General features: G+C 41.7%; 1 protein-coding gene across 11 annotated transcripts in view; it reads right to left on the bottom strand.

Annotated features, from left to right (window-relative positions):
- The window catches only part of HIVEP2 (HIVEP zinc finger 2), a 134,861-nt gene that overhangs the window by 58,416 nt on the left and 55,560 nt on the right, over nucleotides 1-20,885 (bottom strand). For 7 of the 11 annotated variants that reach the window (XM_084514499.1, XM_084514497.1, XM_084514492.1 and 4 more), the window contains one exon: nucleotides 18,793-18,854. The exons of 2 other annotated variants lie outside the window; for them this stretch is intronic. The gene's annotated coding sequence lies outside the window, so the exon portion shown is untranslated. Of the gene's footprint in view, nucleotides 1-6,278; nucleotides 6,531-18,792; nucleotides 18,855-20,885 lie in introns of all 11 variants that reach the window. 2 more of the 11 variants (XM_084514493.1, XM_084514498.1) reach the window with 1 other exon arrangement.

Genomic DNA, 20,885 nt, shown 5'->3' with positions numbered 1-20,885 from the left:
TGCCTCCCTACTTGAGGAAGGTAAAAGCAATGTCATGCTTTAAATTGACTTCATATGATCAATGGCAGAACACAATCATCTGAGAAATGACGTTCACATCCTGATCAAATGCAATCATATCGTATGCAATTGAATTTGGAAGAAGTGAAAGAAAATTACTCCCATTACTATACTGGTGTTCTCACTTAATGTGTTCACACAAATCACCTGTGAATAGATGAATTAAAATACTTACAGTGCCTCTACCTTTACCCTCCTAATTCCAGGTCACTCTGGAAGCCTTTGATGCTGCAGAAATATGCTTTCCTACAAGCAGTTTGCTGAAATTAATGGATCAAATCTTGAACTACTTCCAAATTTAAAGGTATATATATATTTTAATCAAATGTCTCTATGCTGTAAACATTTTCATCTTCATTACTGAAACATAAATGTGAAGCCAAATATATTTTTTCTGTATTTATGCTTTCTTTGTTTTCCACATTTTTCTCAATAGGAGTGTGACAGCCCATTAAAATTTTGTGTTCACAGCTTGTCTTCATTTTGGTATTTTGGTTTCTGCATGCTAGCACCGTGCTGCAGATCTGAATGCAAAGAGCACCAAGAAAACTTTGCATCATTTTTCATTTGTTGAAATGTATTAATTTACAAATTCATACGCATGCAGATGTTTGCACATATATGCATGTATGTGTATATGTATATATGCATATGTATACATATTATGCAACTAAAGATAACCATACATACTAATGCATGTCTATGTTTGTGGAGCTGCTTGTTACCTCTCAGGCTCTCCAGAAAGTTAGCAGTAACAAAATTTATCTAATAGATATATTATGCCAAGTGACTTTTGGAACATCACCTATGAATTTTGTTTACCTTACACATAAGTGATCCACTTTATGAAAATCAAATGCCTGATTTCTTTGACAGCATTATATGGAGCATTGGACCCTCTCTAGGTTATTTCTTTTATAGCCAAAATCCACAATGTGCAGGATCCTGTTTTGCTGCTAGCGCTGGAACTATGATTTTGGGTTACTTTTTTTTCCACTTCAGCCAGGAGCTAAATTAGCAAGAGCACATCCCCCTAAGTATAGGTCCATAACCTCACTGCAAATAGCAGTTTAGACACTGCCAGCTGAGATCAGTGCCCTCAGCTAACCAGGCTTGATGCTTTTAGACAATGGTCAGGCTGACAATTGACACTGTGTCCACATACACATGTTGCTCAACCCATTTGTCTAGTCTGCTGTTGCCAAGAGGATCGTGCTGTTTGGGCAGGCAGCTTGCACAAAGACGTGAGTACCTTTCGCGATCATCTGGGAGGGGGCAGAGGCAAGAACAGCAGGTCTCAGCTGAGCCCAGGATAGGGTTCCTGGTAAAGCTCATGCTCTAAGTGATCCAAACAAGCTTCAGAAAAACCACCCTGAGGAACCCCCTGCACCAGTGTCTTGTTTTTTCTTCCCTCTTTGAACAACTGGGCAAGCTGTTCTAGGTGGCCATTCCTGAGCAGGAGGGTGGGACCAGCAGGCTTCCTCCAGAGGTCCCTTCCAACCTCAACCATGCTGTGATTCTGTGACTACCCTGCTATGACACCCGCACCTTGGGGGAAAAAGATAAAATTTAAATTAAAAAAAAGTACAGCCCCACACACCATGAAGAAACCAAAGCAGAGCCATTGATAGCTGCCAAGCAGGTGGGCTGTAATGCAGCAGGTGCCCTACAAGCCCATGACAAACACTTGGGCTGCCAGAACAATCTCACTGGAAAGACCATCCCCACAGGCACCTTGTTCAATGCCATGGCAAAGCACTGGCAGCAGCACTGGACAAGCTCAGCAGGATGAGTGCTCACTTGCCCCTGAGAAGTTGGTAACAAGGCAGACATGCAGGACAGAAGGGAACTGAAATGACTGGGAACAACAGAAATTTGTCAGCAGAGGATTCAAAGGTCTTGGGGTCTGTTTACAGAGTTTTGGTTATAGTTACCTGCAAAATCTAGCCATTACTTTCTATAAAATAAAATTAAAACCTTAGCAAGGCCAGTGTTAAGTCAAAGCACAGACTTCATTCAAGGCACTCTGAGATCAGTCTCTGACACTGTGCTTCTGGTTGCAAAGACCTGTACAGCACAGCATGAACTACTGTCTTTTCAGGTCTGCGTCCACAGCAAAGCACCACCACGAGCAGGTGCATCATATGTTTAAAGCCACAAGGTTAAGAGGGCTGGAGCATCTCTCCTATGAAGACAGGCTGAGAAAGCTGGGTATGTTCACCTGGAGAAGAGAAAGCTCTGGGGAGAGAGACATCATAGCGGTCTTTCAGTACTTAAAGGGGTCTTATAAAAAAGACGGAGAGCAACTTTTTACTTGGGCAGATGATAGGGCAAGGGGGAATGGTTTTAAACTAAAAGGGGAGATTTTGATGAGATGTTGGAATAAAACTCTTTTCTTAGAGGCGCAGGTTGCCCAGAGAAGCTGTGGATGCCCCATCCCTGGAGGTGCTCAAGGCCAGGCTGGATGGGGCTTTGGGAACCTGGTCTGGTGGGAGGTGTCCCTGCCCATGGCAGGGGGTTGGAACTAAGTGGCCTTTAAGGTCCCTTCCAACCCAAACCATTCTATGGGTCTATGATTTGTCCTAGAAATCTGAATGGGCCACAAATACACTTCTGACCAGAATCCTTGTTAGCAGGATGCTGCACAACTTCTTTACAAGGAGGTGGGTACATTCCTTCTCTGCCTCTTGCCACTTCCACACATCTAGAAAGGGAATGTTTAAAGTGTCCTCATTCCCAGTGCCTCCACACTGCCCCTCCAGGTCTAAAGAAAGACAGGAGAAAGAAGGCCGTGGAGTCCTCTGTCCTCCACTGTGAGGCAAGATCCCTCTGCGCTGATGTCACTGTGCTCTTGGTGCTCGCTCACTAAGTCGGTAATTTGTCATGAGCGTGGGCCCTATCCATACATGGCAGGCTGGAGGAGGAATGACCTCAAACTCTGTTTCTGATCCAGGGGGCGTTGCCAAAGCACAGTGTTTGAGTTTGATGCATGAAGCGCAGAGATATTTTCAGCTCCTGAATCACACTTCTGGCTCCACAGCTAACTTGAACTTCTTCTTAATTTTGTTTGCAATTTTTCACCTCCTGCTATCACCATGGACTCTCAGAAAAAGGAAAAAAAAGGCTAGAAATATGAAGTTTTTTTGTTTTTTTTTTTAATCACTTTTATTTTAATCACTTCAATTTATTCCCCTGTATGTGTGGTGGAGTGGAGCTAAACACATTACCAATAGATTAGTGGTGCATCACAAATGTCTGGCGTTTTTTTATTTTTTGGTTCTTGTTGTTTGTTTTTAATATGCTATTAAATACTGCCAGTAAATGTTTTCTAATGATTTTGGTGTCCAGCCCAAGAATGAAATGGTCTGAAAAATGAGGCAGCCCAATAGCAGTTAGCCTGGTTACAGCTATAGGAGAGCTTTGAGGGATCCAATTTATATATTCCTGCAGCTAAAGCAATAATGTTTTGCTATACTTTCCCATGAAACAACACTGATCTGACCAGAATTCAAGAGCATAATTTGAAATTGGCCATAACAAGAAAGAAAAATTTCATTTTACAATACAAAAGGACTAAGTTTTAATTGGCATATCCTGCCAATTACACCCGCATCACCTCTCCATCACCATGGCCTGATTCTACTCTCACTGAATTCAGTAGGAAAGCTCGAGGAAAATGAGCAGACAAATTATGCAACCTCAGTCACAGCTGAGCAAGTCATTTAAGCTTATGCTTAATTCCATCTCTAATCAGTAGAGCCAACTCAGCAAAGCAAAGCGTGTGCTCGAGTCAAAAGTGAATAGATGGCATGCATCCTTCTGAATATATTTTTTTCACAGACTCAGGATGTAACACCAAAAATTTTCTTCTGAGCTCATCGTACTGGAAGAAGGTCAAATTCAGCTGTTAATCAAACTGTCACCTACACAAATACTAGTCTTTTTAATTCATCCATAGATCGATTAAGCAAAACCAAAACAAAAAGTGGGGCATTATTTGGACACAGACAAACATGCACACTTCCCACAAATTGCAGGGAACCACGGAGGCAGGAGGAGATGATGCCTCCTTATCTACCAAAAGAAAAAGTAAAAATCATGGGCATATAGACTCCTCCATTTCCATTTCCCTCACATAAGAATGAGGAAAGAGTAGAAAAAAAAAATGAACACAAGATTTCATAAGGAATGTGGCTCTTTCCTAGATGCAATGAAGTAAACTGGGCAGTCTCTAAAGTCTTTTCTTTTCCTTTAGACTTCCTTTAGTCTCAGCAAGAAACATTAATCTAACAGAGACAACTTCCAGGCAAGCATGGATCCCCAGGAGCATTCCTCGACTGCAGACGAGGGAAAGGGAAAGCCTATTGCAAACAGCAGGGCTGCACCAGGTCATGAGGAATTTGCACTCGGTCGCAGGCTGTACCGCTCGCCTACTGCTGCCCTTCTCCCCAGATGGAAGGGCCTTATTTACCTTCATGTTTTGTCCTATCTCAGAGGTCACGAATAAATAAAAAATGCCTTGGGGTTGCCTGAAATCATGCTTAGCTGCCCAAGGCTGCTTCCTCCACAGTGGGTCTCCCTGGGCAGAAGCCCAGGCTCTACCTGTCCTCCAGCCCCTCCAGGCTGCCGGAGGGGTGAGGAGCAGGGTCAAAGACCTGATTCACTCCCTGAGGTTACAGTCTGTCCTTGCCCCAAAGGCACCATGAGCCGTATAGTATAAATGTTTGCAGGAATTAAACAACTATAGCAAAACACACATTATGCAAACATCTCCTCTCTTTCGAGATGACACAACATAGAGCACCAAGCGCAAACAAAACCCAAACAAACAAAGCAGAGAGGCATTGTGGAAAAAAAAAAAAGAAATCATTTAGTGAAGAGCTTCTCTGCTCTTCTTACAGCCATTAGGACAGCGATAATGCTGAAATGGCTGGCCAGCCCTGAAAATTGGATAAACTGAGACACAGAAGAGACAATTGAAAGCAAGGAGACAGACTGAAAAAATAAGTGAGACAACAGATGGAAAGCAGAAATGCAATGTCTAAACTGCAGCTGTAATTCTGCTAGTAGCAACCATGTTTAAGCACAGTTTGGCTTGCTTTCCTATTTTGGGGAGGGCAGGAGTTTTCTTTTTTTTTTTTTTTTTTTTTTCAAAAAAAAAGAACAAACACAACTTGCTAGCAAAACTGCCATAGGTTCTCCCCAGATAGTTGTGGGTCAGGCAAATTATTTTCCTCCATACCTAGTAGCAAAATTATGCATCTAAGGGGCAAGCCTCTGACACCCTCTAGTTCCTTGTTACACGGTTGTCCTAGCACAGCTGGGGGGCAAAGGGGGCCACCTCATTAAAATCTATGTCCACAGCTCCAAGAACTGTGTTTTAGTTGCTGCTGGCCAGGGGTCAATTAAAGGAATTGTTACAAGCTCTCCCTTGGCAGCACAGCTCTCTTAGCCTCTCCCCTTTACTAGCCTGGCTGTTACAATCAGACAGGAAAAGGGTCGTTATTATTCTAGCAACATTTTATAGACTAATTTGGCAGTTTTTCTAGCACGGTTTTAGTAGTTTTGATAGCACGCTAGTATGGGAAGGGAGGATTTCCACATTGGCCCAAGAAACAGTTGTGGCAAGACTACCTATTTTTAACACGGTTTATTCCTAGCACTATTTCAGACACAGCATTTTCTCTCCCATCTGTTGACACAGTTGTTTTGTTTCTTTAAAGACACAGTTGTCTGTCTCTTGGAGGAGGAAAAAAAAAAAAAAAAAAGAAAGAAAAAAAAATTAAAAAATACCTTCAATAGCTGCAGAGAAAAACAGGAGACTAAAACCCAATCAAACAGTGAACTGGTCAGATGCTGGCAGACTGAAATATAGAGCAATTCTTCAGGTGCCTCTTAAAAATTACATCAGGTTTTGGCCTCTGTGGTATTCTAAGTGCGACCGTGGATTTTTAAAATTCAAATCTGATATGCTGAGCAACTAACCGAGATGGTTTATTGATCTACGGAGCCTAACTGTGAACCATATTGTCAGAGCGACACACCGGTCTGCTCAGGAGGAATGCAGCCACGAAATCATGGAGCAAGATGCCAGCACTTTCTTTAGAAAAGGAAGGAAAATGTAATGAGAGAAGCAAAGTGGGGGCAGAGAAAAACACCAAAAATTAATCAAATGATAAAAATTAAACTCTCATAACAGGACAAAACACTAAGCAAACCTTCTGATGCTTGGGTTGTCGGAGTGTTTTCTCAGATTTTTGATGGCAGTTTTTTTACCCCACTGGACTGCTGCAGTTCTGGGTTATGATCTCCCAGGCAATCTGAAAACCTTGTCTCCTCTCAAAGGCATTTCAAGCAGCTTGAGAGTTTGTAGGTGGAAGCAAATATATCTGAAGCATGGCTGAGGTAGGACCTCTACAGATCACTCCAGCAGTAGTGATTCTAGTAGGACAGCCTATTTGCTGGCAAAGCTGTAATACAAAAATGTGATACATTAAAGGTCGAGGCTCCAATACAGAGCAGACTCATATGTATTGTGTTTTAATTTCTTTTTATGCTGAGAGGTGCCTAGGGACCTGAAGAGGTGACAGAAAGATAAATCATGCATGACAAACTGGAACAGAAGACAAGGCTGTATCCAGAATAGGATAGCTCGGCTGGTGCAGCTGTCCTAGCAAACTGTACTGACAGTGTGTTCCCGGCACAGGCTTCATTCGTACCAGCAAAATCATATTAGTTGCTGGCACAGCTTTTTTCTAAGGTCCCTCTTCCCTCATCCAGTAAGCCAAAAATGTTTGTGTAAAAATAGAGGTTTGTCATAAGTGTATGAACAGTGGGAGCTTTGCGTCAGTCAGGGATCACATCAAGGATCAAGCCTCATTACACCTTTGGCCGAGATAGTTACGACAGCAAAAATCTGTGGAACAGGAGTGTTATTCCTGTGACTGGAGTGAAAAGTCCTACATAAAGATTTCAACACTGGCCTCTGCTGCTAGCAGGAAATCTTACATTCACGATTACATTTTGCAGAAATGCAGAGGTGCCCGGATCAGAAAGGTTACACTATTTCCACAACAAAAAGCAGTCCCTAGCATGCCTCCTACTGACCCTAGCTGCTGCTTGACCACCTTTAGGGAAGGGAAAGCTCCCCCCAGCCCTGCGCACGGCAGCAGGCACAGCCCAGGCAGCACACCCACTCTTCCCTGGGGTCACAGGGAGGGGGAAGTGGGGGGCTGTGTGGTTCTGCCTCCTGCAGCCTTCTCCTGTGCCGGGAAGGGAGGACCACCCGAGCCCTCTCTTCCCATCTGCACAACGTACAGCAAGAAAGGACAAACTGCACCAAACCAAGCGCCTTGGACTATAGGGACAGCTTTAAAAAAACAACCACGTTCACTATGATGATGAAAAATACAGCTGACTTCAGATGTGTTTTCAAGAAATTATCACGTGGATCTGTTTTCAGGAGCTGTCTGAAAAGATATTTTCCAGGTGTGCTCTGTCCTACTGTTCACCATCACCCAAGTGATTTAAGATTTTAACACTGTCATCTATGATTTTTGTAAGAGAAGGGGCAGTGACTTTAACATGCCCTTGAGGAAATTAAGATCCGTGAGGGATCTGGCAGCCTCTACATATACAGCTTGCAGCCTGGTAAAAGGGCTTACCTGCCTTTGCTTTGGCATGTCTAGAGCTGCAGTCCTTGCCCACCCAGTATTATCTAATTTCTTTACAAGGCATGCAGTACGTATTTCTGGAAGGTTGGACCTAATCCAGGCTACTATGGTTTCCATGGGCAGGAAGCTTGAAGGTTTGGGATTAAAACAGCAGGAGGCTGAAAAGAAAATTGAGGACCTAGAAATAACAACTGATGGTCCTGACGCAATCATCGCTGAGGACACTGCAGCTCTCAGAAATGTAGTCAACAGCCTGGAGAATCTTCTCAGAGAAAAGGCTAGGTTTTGAAGGACAATGGAAAGCTCCTGCAAACATAGTTACGTGACAGGTTCTGGTATGCTTTTGCTTATGGATTTCAACCAATTCTGCACAGCATCATGGAGGAAAATACACAATATTGAGCTATCTGATCTACCCCAGCATGCCTCATTTAAAGGAAAACTAGTGCTGCTAAGACCCATGACAGAAGTACTCTCCTTCCTCCAGCTCCTGTCCCCATTTGAAGGTGCTCCTGTCTCCACTGTCACTTCTTGCTGGCCAGAGGCTCATGTTCCTATTTCAGTCAGTCTGAGCACTCCACTGACCTTCAGTAGCCACTGAAGCCAACCCAGATGGCTTTGCCTGCAGTAAGAAACAGAGCCCTTGTGCGACTCTTTCAACAGTTAGAGTGGTAGAGTAGTAATTTCCAGCTAATTAGCAATGATGGTCCACGGACAGAGTGTCATCTTCAACCTCTGCAGCCCCATGCAAAGGCAATACCTGTCCAGTATCTGAGATCTGTAGCACAGATGAAGACTGATAGAAAAGGCATGAAGGAAAGTTTAAAATTCTGTATCATTACTGTGCTAGCTGAAGAAATGAACTTACCAGGAACCCTACTGAACTTAAGAGCCATAAATAACAATTAACCATGATTTTGTACTTGACAGTAGACTCATTACTTTAGGGCAGATAGACAGGTTTTATCCTGAATTTTCAAGACTTGAAAACATTGTTGTGGTAAAAGTACCACCCTGATATCCTTTTGTGATGGCTCAGACAACAGAGCCATAACAAAATAAAGACTATTAAACAGTGTACTAAAATGATCCCTCTCTAAACTACCTTTAACATCCCCCAAAAGGTCACTAAAACAACATATTTTAGAGAAGAAAATTATTTACCTTTGAAATACAAATGGCAATGTGTGTGAGCAGAGCCTCCTCTGAATTTATTCACGTCTCTGTCCAAGAATCTGATGCCAGCTCACACTGATACCCCATTGGAAACCTGGTTTCAAGCTGTCTTTGCTCTCTCTACTGTGTTCAGCAGAGGTTTAGTGCAGCTGCAGGCAAAAGAGTAAAGACTGGAAGGTGGCAATTCCACCAGGACTTGTCCCCTTAAAACCTCAAGGCTTCACTCTATGTTAGGGCTTCTGCTCAAAAATTAATAGAAAACAGGAAAATGGTAAGAGGCCACACTGACTGTGGAAAGTCCAACCGAGGAAAAACTGCCCTAGGAAAGGAGCCAAGAGCGAGCATGGGACCTAAAACACTTTCAGACAGCACAGTCAACATGCTAAACAGCAAAAGTGTTTCTGCCAGGAAAACATAATGCCACTGCTAAGAAACATAAGAAATCAAGTTAAAGGCTTCTCATGAGGAAAACAAAAGGCAGAACAAACAACAGTGATCATTCAGAAACTCAGACACAATTCAAAACTGAGGAAGAAGATAGGTTAGATCAAAAAAGGACAGAAAAGACCCCCACTGAATTCTACATCTCCAAAGAGATATTCAAAGTCCCACTTCAGTGTTTCCAGAGATGAACACCACAGATTCTGATTCAGGAAGTGCAAATAGATATATTAAAATTCAGTCAATTGTATCCCAAACAGTTATCGTGCCATTCCAGAACCTTTGTGACCAGCAAAAGCAGCTTAAATTATATTTATTAAAAAAAAAAAAAAAAAAAAAAAAAAAAAAAAAGTAAGCATTCAGAGAAAATCCGCTATTATTCTATCAAGGCTACTTGATGATGGGAGATGAGCAGGGTCAACAGACACGAGGGGAAGGCTAGAGGCCAGCACACCACACTTGATCTTCCCAGCTGCATGTCCTCAGGATAGGTTAAAGCATCTCTCACTGCTCCTCTAAGTATTGCTTACTAATACTCCGATCCCCCAATACTTTCAAATGGGTTTTAAAGGGGTTAAGTAAACACAGTCATTATTATTCATGTTGGGGCTTCTCCTCTTTCTGACAAATGAAAGAAATCCTTAACTTGAACTGCAGAGCTGTGTTTCTGCACCTACGTGCCAATGTTTTTCATATCATTTCATTACGACTAGTCCTGGCAAGGAGCAGTAAAGTCCCCAGTGGGTTTGCAGATCATTACAGCAACATGATTAGAAAGCTTCATCCAAATATCGTAAAAGTCAATGGAACCTGGACTGAGCCCAAAGAGAAATATTTTTTCCTGCTATGGGTGGTTAGCTGTACATTATGTTTCTCCTATTGGTAAAAGTGAGTCTTCCTCTATGCACCAATTTTAATTACTCAACAATACAACCTGCTTTTGAACAATAAACTGTCATGAAAGAAACCATAACCTGAAATAGAAAAAACATCTTCTGTGCCCTGGAATCAATCAAAAATCCCACTGACTACAGTAACAGTTGAGTAACACTACCCCACTATTACATATATTGTGTATACAACGTGTACACACACAAAACACACATGTGCGTTGACCTACTAATCTGTAGGTCCCATAAACCCTTCCCTGGGAGCTATGACTGTGATGAATGCTTGTAAGAGGAAAGATAAACTTCTATGGTCATAGGAATACAGAGCGTTTCTCACCTTCTGCATAATATTATTCACTAAAATTTTATACATTTCCCAACCTTAAAATAGCAATACATTTCTGTGGAAAAAAAAAAAAAAAAGTTTAATTCTAAGAGAGAAGAAAAAAATGTTTTTAAAAAATAATCTAAATACTTACTACAGATACAAGAGGTTATTCATAAGCAGTACCACACCACTGAGTTTACGTAATAATTACTTGGCATGTTATATCTGTTACAACAAGCAAAGTAATATTCATAATATTTCTAGCTTATATGCTGTTCTTAGCACAGAGGGCTTTTTTGTCAGTAGGGCTGTAATAATTCACATCCTGACTGGAAGAACAAGCCAATCTGTCAAGAGTAGTACCTGAAGAGAACAAAAATCACATAAAACATTTGGGCTGGAAGCAACCTCTATATGGGTCGTCCTAGATCATCTATCATAGACGCGCATCTAGTCTAGCCATGACAGACTCCGCACCCTCCCATGGCAGTTTGCTCCACTGACCTAAATGTTGCACAGTAGTAACCCCTTTCCCATATCGAACGGTCTAGCAAAATACTCCCTGCTGCAGCTTATTAACAGCATTGTTCCCCCTTTTCTCTTCAACAACATCTGAGGATACCTTGCCCCATTATTTCCAACTCTTTTGGATGCATATGTATAGTTATAGTTCTGAATTACACCTTCTCCAGACTCAACATACCTATACTTCTTGTCTCAAACACTCTTTTATCTTGACTTTGGGCTCCCCCCATCTTGCTGAGCAGTTCTATGAATTGAGGTTACCTTTTGGCTCTTGATGTTATGGACTGAAGGGGATTTGAAATGTTTGCACCAAGTCTAGTTAGGAATTTATTTTATGAGGCTTGAAGTTACAAATGTGTCATTACACATCTCCCTGCTTTATAGTGGCATTTGTTCTTTCAAATTTAATATTGTACTCCCAAGAAACACCTGGAGCAAATCACGCATACAAAACCAATAGGCACAGTAATGAGATACTTGGAACTTAATACTGCTCTTCTGCAGGATGTGCTCCATAATTCCAGGGGGCTCCCACCCAAACTTGATCAAGGAGTTTTACCTCCTTACATAAACATACACTTCCAATTAGAGATTAGGCACTGCTAGGAGTAAAGCTGTATCAGCACAAAGATTATCTGAGCATTTACACAGAATATCTGAAGGCTGATGAGTACACACTAAGGTCCACTAGCAGGATCCAATTTACCTGCTTCCAAGCTGTTTCTGATATGACTAGTCAGGCTCCAGACATGGCAATGGTACCATACGCTTGGACACTCTCTTCATTTGGTGTATCGTTGTATCATAAAGCACATGCATTTAAGTAGAATTTGGGACTTGAAATCAATTACTTACCCATAACATAAAACAAATCAATGTTTCTAATGAAAATATATGCCTAAAGGAAGTGGTGAAGAAGAGGCTCTGATACTTGAAAACTTTTTTTTCTCTGTCTTGACAATGAAATTGGCAGAGGGCATCCCAATGGCTTACTCCGCAGTCATTTCAAACATCTGCAATACATTACCCATCCAACCTGTTTTCAGAATCAGTAACAAGAAGGTTTGTTTTTTCTTATTTTTCACCATTTCAGCAAACAGAGCACATCACTGCCAGGACAACCTTTGCCTGCTGCCAACACACAAAGCTGAAAACATGCTTAACAATAGCGTGGCACAAGCAACTTATGCATTGAAGAAAGAGCAGTAATATCTGATACGAACAGACAAGCGTTAACTCTCCAATATGCAGCTCAGAAAACCGGCTTATTGACCATAAATGAATTATATAACCCAACTTATATCATCTGAGACCTAGGTTAGGCCACTACCACTTATATGTATGTGGGTTTGCTTTCCAGACAACTGTCAAGTTACATTCCTTATATAATGCTGCTGCGTTGCTAACCTGAAGTGTAATGAATGTGCTCATTATAGGGTAATTATGAGTACTGAGATCAAGAGCTGTCAATAATTTGATTTGCTCCATATATGGTAAAAATTTATCTTTGCTATAAAGGGAATCCCAATTGCATCTTTTGAAACAGCAGCAAAACTTACTGATTTCATTGGATTACGAGTCATAATCTCCCTCTAGCCACGTATGTAAGCCCATGCTTCAGCAGGTGCCTGGGACAAGGAAGTGGCGCTGCAAATTAAACTGCTGCCTGCACCATAGCTGCATCAGGCCTTGGCATACAATCCTCTGCATCCTTAAGCAAAACAACTTGGTACATAAATTTGCAGCACTCATGGTCAAATGGATTCAATGTTTTCTGTATAGAAGAAGCAGCTATGCACAGTACATTTTTTTGATTGTTCAGTCTAGGTTTTTTTTTTTCGTTTTTTTTTTTTTTTTTCTGTCAATTTTGTGCAGCCTCTTAAAGATTGCAAACAGAAACAGCCTTCAGCAGGGATTTACATTCCAATCACACAATCTCAAATTTTTCCAGAAAAAAACAGGTTATTGAACTGGGTCTACAGTTTTCAAATAAGTCAGGCCCAACTTCTAGATGTTGCCTATAGGTTGTGCTTATGCATTGCCAGTGAATTGCTATTTAATATATTCCAAGGTAAAGTGATGCCTGGGTAATTAGGCTCCAAATTGGGCTACAACAAACTGATAATGACAGGAGTAGGTAAATCTCTAACACCTGTCCATTTATATGGAAGGTTTTTTGGCAATTTTTCAAAAAGACCTAAAGGTCTTATAAGGGTGTCACTGCTGATGAGCTGGGAGAGAGACTTCTTTTTTGCCATAAGTTCTTGTAGGAAAAAAGCAATGGTGTTCCTTCCCCACAGACAGCAGGACACAAATAAAGCCCAGTCAGTGGCCTGTTCACCAAGCTCAGAAATGTATCGCACATCCATTCCCTGCACCCCAATGTACAACCCAGCGCTGGCCAGCAACTCTTTCACCAAGTGACACGGGTTCACAGCTAGAGATGGGAGAAAGGTTGCAATGAAAGAGCAAATGTCCTCATAACCACAGTGTCCCGGCCTGTCCCCTCTGCTCTTCTGGATGAGCACTCTCTCTTGGGATCAGCCCCCAACCTTCAACATCCCCAAGCTCTTTTTTGGAGGCTGCCCATGCAACTGACACACGCTCCACTGCCCTTGTGATGATCTGTGAAATGATGAGCAAGAGAGACTATTCCTGCACAATCTGGCCCAAACCGTAGCTCTAAATGTATCTTCCAATTCTACTCACATATTTATAGGCTCCCACGCAGGGAGATTATTCTTTAAAAAATATTACAGGAAAATGCTGCAAGTGATCGTCATTAAAAAAAATCCATCAAAATTTCATTAAAAATTAACAAAAAGAAAGCATTAGTGTTGTCTTACTAACTGGGGGGGAGGTCTCATATTATTAAATTGAGAAGGGCAGCAATGGAAGGTCCTTTTAGATTGGTGTTTCCATTCTTTCCTCTTTTGCTTGGTTCAAAAGTCCTGCATAATTAATATCGCAGTACTTAATAAATGCTTATGAACCTACTACCTCTCTGCTCTTTCCGTTTAATTAGGTGATTGACTTCAGGCATACTATAAATTATAATGACAATTTAATTACTTTTTTAATGTGCACACTTAAAAGATTTATAAACAGGAATAGAGCAGTACAGTGCACTGAAAACTAGAAATACCATGAACATGAGCACAGCACAAAGTAATCCAGTCTGAAGCACCTCTCTGAGCACACATCTGAGCACCTATAATGGCTGAGAGCTCTGGTGTCTGCAGTGGCTGGCACAGACACGGACAATTCTCCTCTTCTCACCTGAACACCTGTGCATGCTCCTCTCAACTTTTTCTTCTGGTGAAACCCACTCAGTTTCACGGCAGGAGCCAAAAATAGTTCCAAGGAGAAGTCAGGCAATGGACTTCAGTGTAGCTTAAGTATGATGTTTGCAAAAATGAAAGAACCTTTCCCTTGTTTTAAATAAACCATAAAACTTCATTCTCATTTCATCACACACAGTTGTTAAAATTTGCAGGAGGCTGAAATCTCCCACGATATTTCAGCTGTCACAGACAAATTGATAAAGACCGCAGATTTCATAATGCCATGAGCAGGCCCTTCCTGGTTAGGAGACAGAAATGTGTGTGTGAAAATATTTCGTATCGTCAGCACCACATACTGCAACAATCAGAGTCAGCTCTTCTGATATTGCTGTTACGCGACCTAGGACTCTATTTCCCTGTCACTTCCATGAATGTAATTGGAACTAAATTCACAAAGCTAACAGAACTACACACACAGAAATATGTAACAAATCAAGTATGAACCAGGTCCTATGTTTCACATCAAACTAGTCCTCAGAAAAGTAAAAATAATAAACTAAAAATGAACTTTTAAAATTTTAAATAGTTTAAAGGACTAAGAGAAGAGTTAATGTATCTGAACGTCCAGGCTCTTCCAACCCCAAGTCAGTCATCAAAACCAAAATCACTGCTATTTTCTGCAAGTTACCTGTCCTCACCATAGAAAGACAACAGCACTGGTTTTAAATCCCACTCCGTGTTCTTTTGGTGAAAACTTTCTCATATAAAAATGTCATTAAAATTTGGGCTAGAGGAGATGCTTTCCCATCTGGGAGCTGAATCTGGTTTGGTGTGACTATTCCTGTCTGTTAATTTAGCAGTATAAAGTACAACTGTACATTCTTGGCATACTTACTGAGGATGCTAGCATCTCTGTAACCAGAACTGCTTGAAGAGAGAAAAAAAAGCAAAGAGGCTGGGCAATTCACAGCATGCTGTGAACATGATGGGCCATTCACTGTCTTAAACCTCATCTATAAGCAGTGCTAAATAGTCAGAAGTGAAATAAATGTAAAGATATAGCCCAGGCTCAGTGTTATGATAATTGTTTCTGGTTCTCCTTTTTTCATATGGAATAAAAACATCCCAGAGGTTCATCTCATCCACTCCCACAGCTTCCACGTGTGCCTGTACCCCTCGGCTAGTACCACTGGGGCCAGAGAAGGTGCACGTGGAGAAGACCCCACGGTGCTACGCAGTGGAGGAATCACGAGGAGACGCTTTGTCCACGGCTTCCGCTTTCAGAGCAGCAGCGCAGGGCTGAAACAATGGATCTCCTACGGGGCTGGTGTTTCATCCACCCTTGCGTACCGCCGGTGATTGATGGTGGGTCAGGAGGGCAGCAGACTTTGGGTGCACAACCCTTAAATACTTTATCACAGATGGCAAAAGGCCATGCGCTACAATAACACGGCGAATACTTCCTTTCACTGTAGCACAGACAAATTCCTTCCTCTCTGCAGGCTGGATTCGAAGCTTTTGCTTCTCGGCGCAGAGCATGCGCAAGTCCAATACTTGCAAAATACACACGTAAAAAGCTGCACTTTCAGTCGTGAGACTGTTTGCCTGTAAACATTCTCACCGAAATGGGGAGTCAGCCGTGTCCGGGCTGAAAGCATACGCAGTCGTAAACGTCTAACTCTAGGGATTCCCAGCCTCTATAGGACAGTAAAAGAAGACAACTCACTTCTCTTTAAAAACAGAAACTATACAGTAAGAATCGAGAAAATTTGAAAAACTGTGCAAATGATCAAAATTTTTTATGCTGGAAGAGTTTCCTGAATAAAACATACTGCTTTGGTAGAACTGAAAAGTTCCACAAAAATACAGATTTTGTCCCTGGTTTAAATGAAGATTTAGGAAATATATAGCTTCATGAAATAACACGTTACTTCAATACTAATATTTTACCAGTAGCATTGCACTACTTGATGAATTACTCCTTAATGAGACTAAGAGATGAGCTGGAATACTAGCATGCTATCACAATGTTTTTCAGCAAATAAAACTGAAGCAACCTTTAGGGAGTTCTGGACTAAGATGTCTTACTGTGTGAGAAGTCTCAAGGTTTTGTTCCAGCTCAGAGCACAGGTGAAGTATTCCAGAATCTTCTGCAGTTTTAAATTTTCTTCCAGTCAGCTTTTGCTTTCTGTTCCTCCTTCTTTGGTTCTCTCTGTGTTTAACCACCTCAATGTTTTTAAAAGCTGATCTAGCTGCTCTGAAGTTGACAGCATGTCCTAATGCCACAACAAGGATAGAAAGTTGAGGCCTTGGATTTTGTTTCGAAAGGCATGGGCACTCAAGAATCTCCAAAGAAATCTCCAAATTGGCTGTGATGATTTCAGCTCCCTCCTCAGCTGACTGGAGCTCTAGCAACACCGGAAAACCAACTAGCTGCCCACGCACAGGACTGCAGAAGCCAAAATAATGATAACCAATAACGAAATCATTGATTAATGACTACAGCAGCTAGCACTAGATTGTGACTTTTCAGTTTTGGACACTGAAGAGCCTGTTCAAACCAAAGGGGTGAAGCCACTGACTCGGATTTTGGGGCAATGCAAGGCAGGTTGCAAAGCGTCAGGCGACATTGTCACACAAGGATGTGCATCCACGCATCACTTGTGGGCACCCGGCGAAAGAACAAGCGGGTGGTTTCCCTTCCAGAGGTCTTACAGCATATTACGCTACGGCAATGGATTTGCATAATTTCAGTCAAATGATATATTACAAATTTCACCATAGATTTTGAGCTCAAATGCTTTAGAACTGAGCAAAATAAATGGTGCTTATCTTTGGAAAATTGAAAGTCTCAGGCTGGAGGTATCTCAACTTGTTACAGCCCTATCGAGCAGATTACAAGTAGGCCTATCATCTCCAATTCAACAAAGTCCAAAATTCAGATTTAAAATAAAAGTGATGTTAATTAACAACCATACTGCTTACTAAAAAGTTTCTAAGGTAACAAAAGCTTTTGCACCACTCATATTACCCAGAAACCAAAACTGCACATAGGCAACTTGTCCTTTGAGCATTTTCATTCCTTTTTCAGAAGAGTGTGAAGCTAACATTAGCATCAAACTGTGTCATATTTTAAATGCATTTTCCATATGAACTGAAAGATACTTGAGGAGCCACAATGATGTCACAGAGAAAAAGATTTTGAATATAACTTTTCAGCTACACCCACCTTCAGCTTGTGCCCCAGCACTCTGTCTGCTTTTTGTTCATGCAGGTAAGCAGAAACTGGCAGCTGGGGAAATTTATCTGTATTTGTGAATAGACACAAAACAGATAAATGCTGGCAGGCATAAATTCATGTTTTATCAATATATATTCTGGTACTTACTGTCAGAGTAATTTATTCAAAAAAAAGGCTTTCAAAGGCAAACACCAGTTTAAAGAAACAACAAAATCCTTTAAGAGACAAATTCCAGTCCTGACTCATTCCTTGTCACAGCAGATCCAGGATCCCAATGGAGTGCAGCAGAAGGCAAAGCACCCTCACTGGGTTTCTCTCACAAAGCCAAAAGGGAAACCACTGTAATTAAGTGAAGAGCCTCAGAGAGAGTTTCTCCAGGCTGCTGCCTAAAACAGGTCCCCTGCAAGTGGGGCCCCTCGAGCTGGGGTGGGTGACAAGCACGGCATGAGGAAACACAGAGGCTCCACATCCGAGCTGCTCTTGTTTGGGGCAAGCAGAGCTGACAGTTTTGCATGCAGCATCCCGTAATGACAGAGACTATCAAAATTACAACGCACTGGTTTTGCAGCTTGTAGCTGATGGACCTACGAATGCTCAGTTTCACTTCTCACAGTTATTCAAATTATCCAGCCCTCATAGGTCTGCAAACCTGAGTTGCAAGTCTCACACACAAGGGGATTTATTAAAAGCCTGCTGGTGCATTTGACCGTGACAAAAGGCTAAAATAAATAAATAAATTAAAAAGTAATGAAACGCACTAAACATTTCTGAACCCCAGACTATGTTTGGCCTGGATCCAGTGGACATGTTTGTTTTCCACTGACTCCCCTATCATAAATTGCCTTCTCCCAAAAATGTGATCTAAATGCACTGCACACCAGGGGCAGGAAGGCAGTGGAGCACAAGTATCTGTGAGAGTCACTTATTCCATTAGTCAGAAATCAAAAATTAAAAGAAGCTCTTCAAATGATAACAGAATGCAAAACCTCATCACTTCCTTCAACGGGAGGGCACATGAAGACCTTATTCATACGGTATCGATCAGTCAGAACATGTGCTGGGATAGAAAACTTCTGGAGTCTGTTCAGAGCTCTTAAATAGCACTGTCTGGACTTGGGCAAATGGTTTGAATTTTCTATGCTTTTGCAAAATAGTAATAAAAATGCATACCCACCTCACAATATAGAGGCTTCATCAATGTTTCTAGCTCACTCTCAGCTTCTTAAGTAGACAATCCTGCAAAAGTACAGAATATTATTATTTAGGTTTGATTTCCTTTAAAAAGTTTTAATCATTTCTTCCTCTTGTTTTTTACCAGGTAGGAACAACTGTGGATGCAAAATCAGCATGACTGCCTGGAGGGCAGTCTAAGGCTCCTGCCTCACGCACACATGTACATATATATCACGAGTACCCCACAATACATACCACTGGTCTATGAATAGGTCACTAGAACACAAGCCAAGCAATGCGCATCTAAATTTGAATGCTGAACAAACAAAAACGTGGGTATTTTTAAGATCAAAACTCCTTCCTAAGAATCTCACATGCTCCCTGTCCTGCAGTCCTGGTGCGACATGTCAGAGGCGGCTTTCTGAGGCACGGTGGTGTCTTCTGAATCACTGCCATTACCCGAGAAAACCCCAGGAAGTGGTTTGAATGAGAAGCTGGACCCGACTTGCGTAGGTATCAGCTGATGTCAGAATACACACAGCACAAAGCCGTAACAATAAGGACATTGTGAAACCAGGAATAACCTTCTCTTATCTCCCGCAGTTTGGGAAATCATTTCTAACCCGGTGACTACAGAGGAACAAGTCAAATGGTTAATTATTCACTGCGCGCTTCGTAATTAATCTCTGTTTCAGGCCAAATCCTTGTATGCCCATAATAACATGAAGATCTCCAGTGAGGGAAACAACAGCATGAGCTTTTGGACCTCCTTCTGCAAAGCAATTCGTTTTTCCATAAACAGTTACTATTAAGCAAGGACAAAGCAACAAACCAGACAGCCATCTGTGTAAACCAATTTAAAAGGATGGTGATCTCATAAAATTTTTCAACCTAAAGCTCTCCGTTTAACTTCTGCCACCCCGTTCTGCCTCGGCAAATTCTAGGTTTAAGCTGGTCCTTGGGCTAAGGCCGCATTTCCACTTTAGGCAAGGCCGCTCCTTGAAAGCCAGAGTGACTTCAAACCTGTGAAAAGAGCTTGTCAGTGAAAATACCTCGGCATATATGGAAGCAGGACAACCTAACCAGCAGCCCACACACCACAGAGGGTGTTACCACGATGGTCTGGGCTGCATTTGTCAGCTGAGCTTCCTCGAAGTACGAGGTCAAGTAAGAGCAAAGATTCAGGCCACCGGCTGTAATGCAATTCCTGCTGAAGTGTGTTCTTTCTCATGACCCAGAGAGAAGCCAGCACTGAAGAAGCACTGATTGAGACCATATTAGAAGGGAAGACAATCCTGATAGCCTTAGAGCAATATTCAGAAATCCACAGATAGTGCAGCCATCCTATACACACCCAGGTTAGCCACAGCATCCACAGAGCCTTCTGCGTCTTTAGACTTGACTCTAATGAAGCTTCATACAAAACATACAAAATAAAGGAGAAAAAAAGAAAAAAGTAAAAGAGTAAAAAAAATAAGTAAAAACCTAGAGTGCAAGTAATGAGCACTCATGGCCTTGTCTTGCACCACATTACTTGCAGGACTGCCCTCTACTGAAGTCAGCTAGAGTGCTACCTCACGGCTGCAAGAAGGGGACATCCATGAAGGTATTTGTAACACTACAGAAGGAAAAACACACACTGGTTTACAAAGGCACACAGAACACAAGCATTTTGGTATAAAAGCAGGTAATTGAAAAAATGTATATTCTTTTCCCATTTCCAAGTTCTAAAACAACACAACAGTATATTGACTTTATTTAAGTGACAGAAGGAAGCGTTTGCTTCTCCAGTATGTAAGGATGACATTTCAATCCATGCAGTGCAGACATGGTGAAAAATACCTCCCACAGCACCAGGGCTTGTTACATTCACTTTTTTTTCTCGTTAGCATGCAGTTCCAAACACTCATTACTTTACTGTTCCCCTTCTGCAATCCCTGATATTTGTGTGCCTGATAGTTGTGTTTGCTTTAAAATAATAGCTGTGAGGCGAGGTTAGCTGCCCTTTTGACCCACTGTGTAATTGTACATGTGTTTGTGCAGTAATAACCCGTCATACCCATAAAGTGACATTTCTCTAATTGGCATTTGCTG

The sequence above is a fragment of the Aythya ferina genome, assembly GCF_964211825.1.
Source record: "Aythya ferina genome assembly, chromosome: 3".
Lineage (NCBI taxonomy): Eukaryota > Metazoa > Chordata > Aves > Anseriformes > Anatidae > Aythya > Aythya ferina.
Note: the sequence above shows the minus strand (reverse complement) of the source record. Positions and strands in the feature narration are given on the sequence as shown.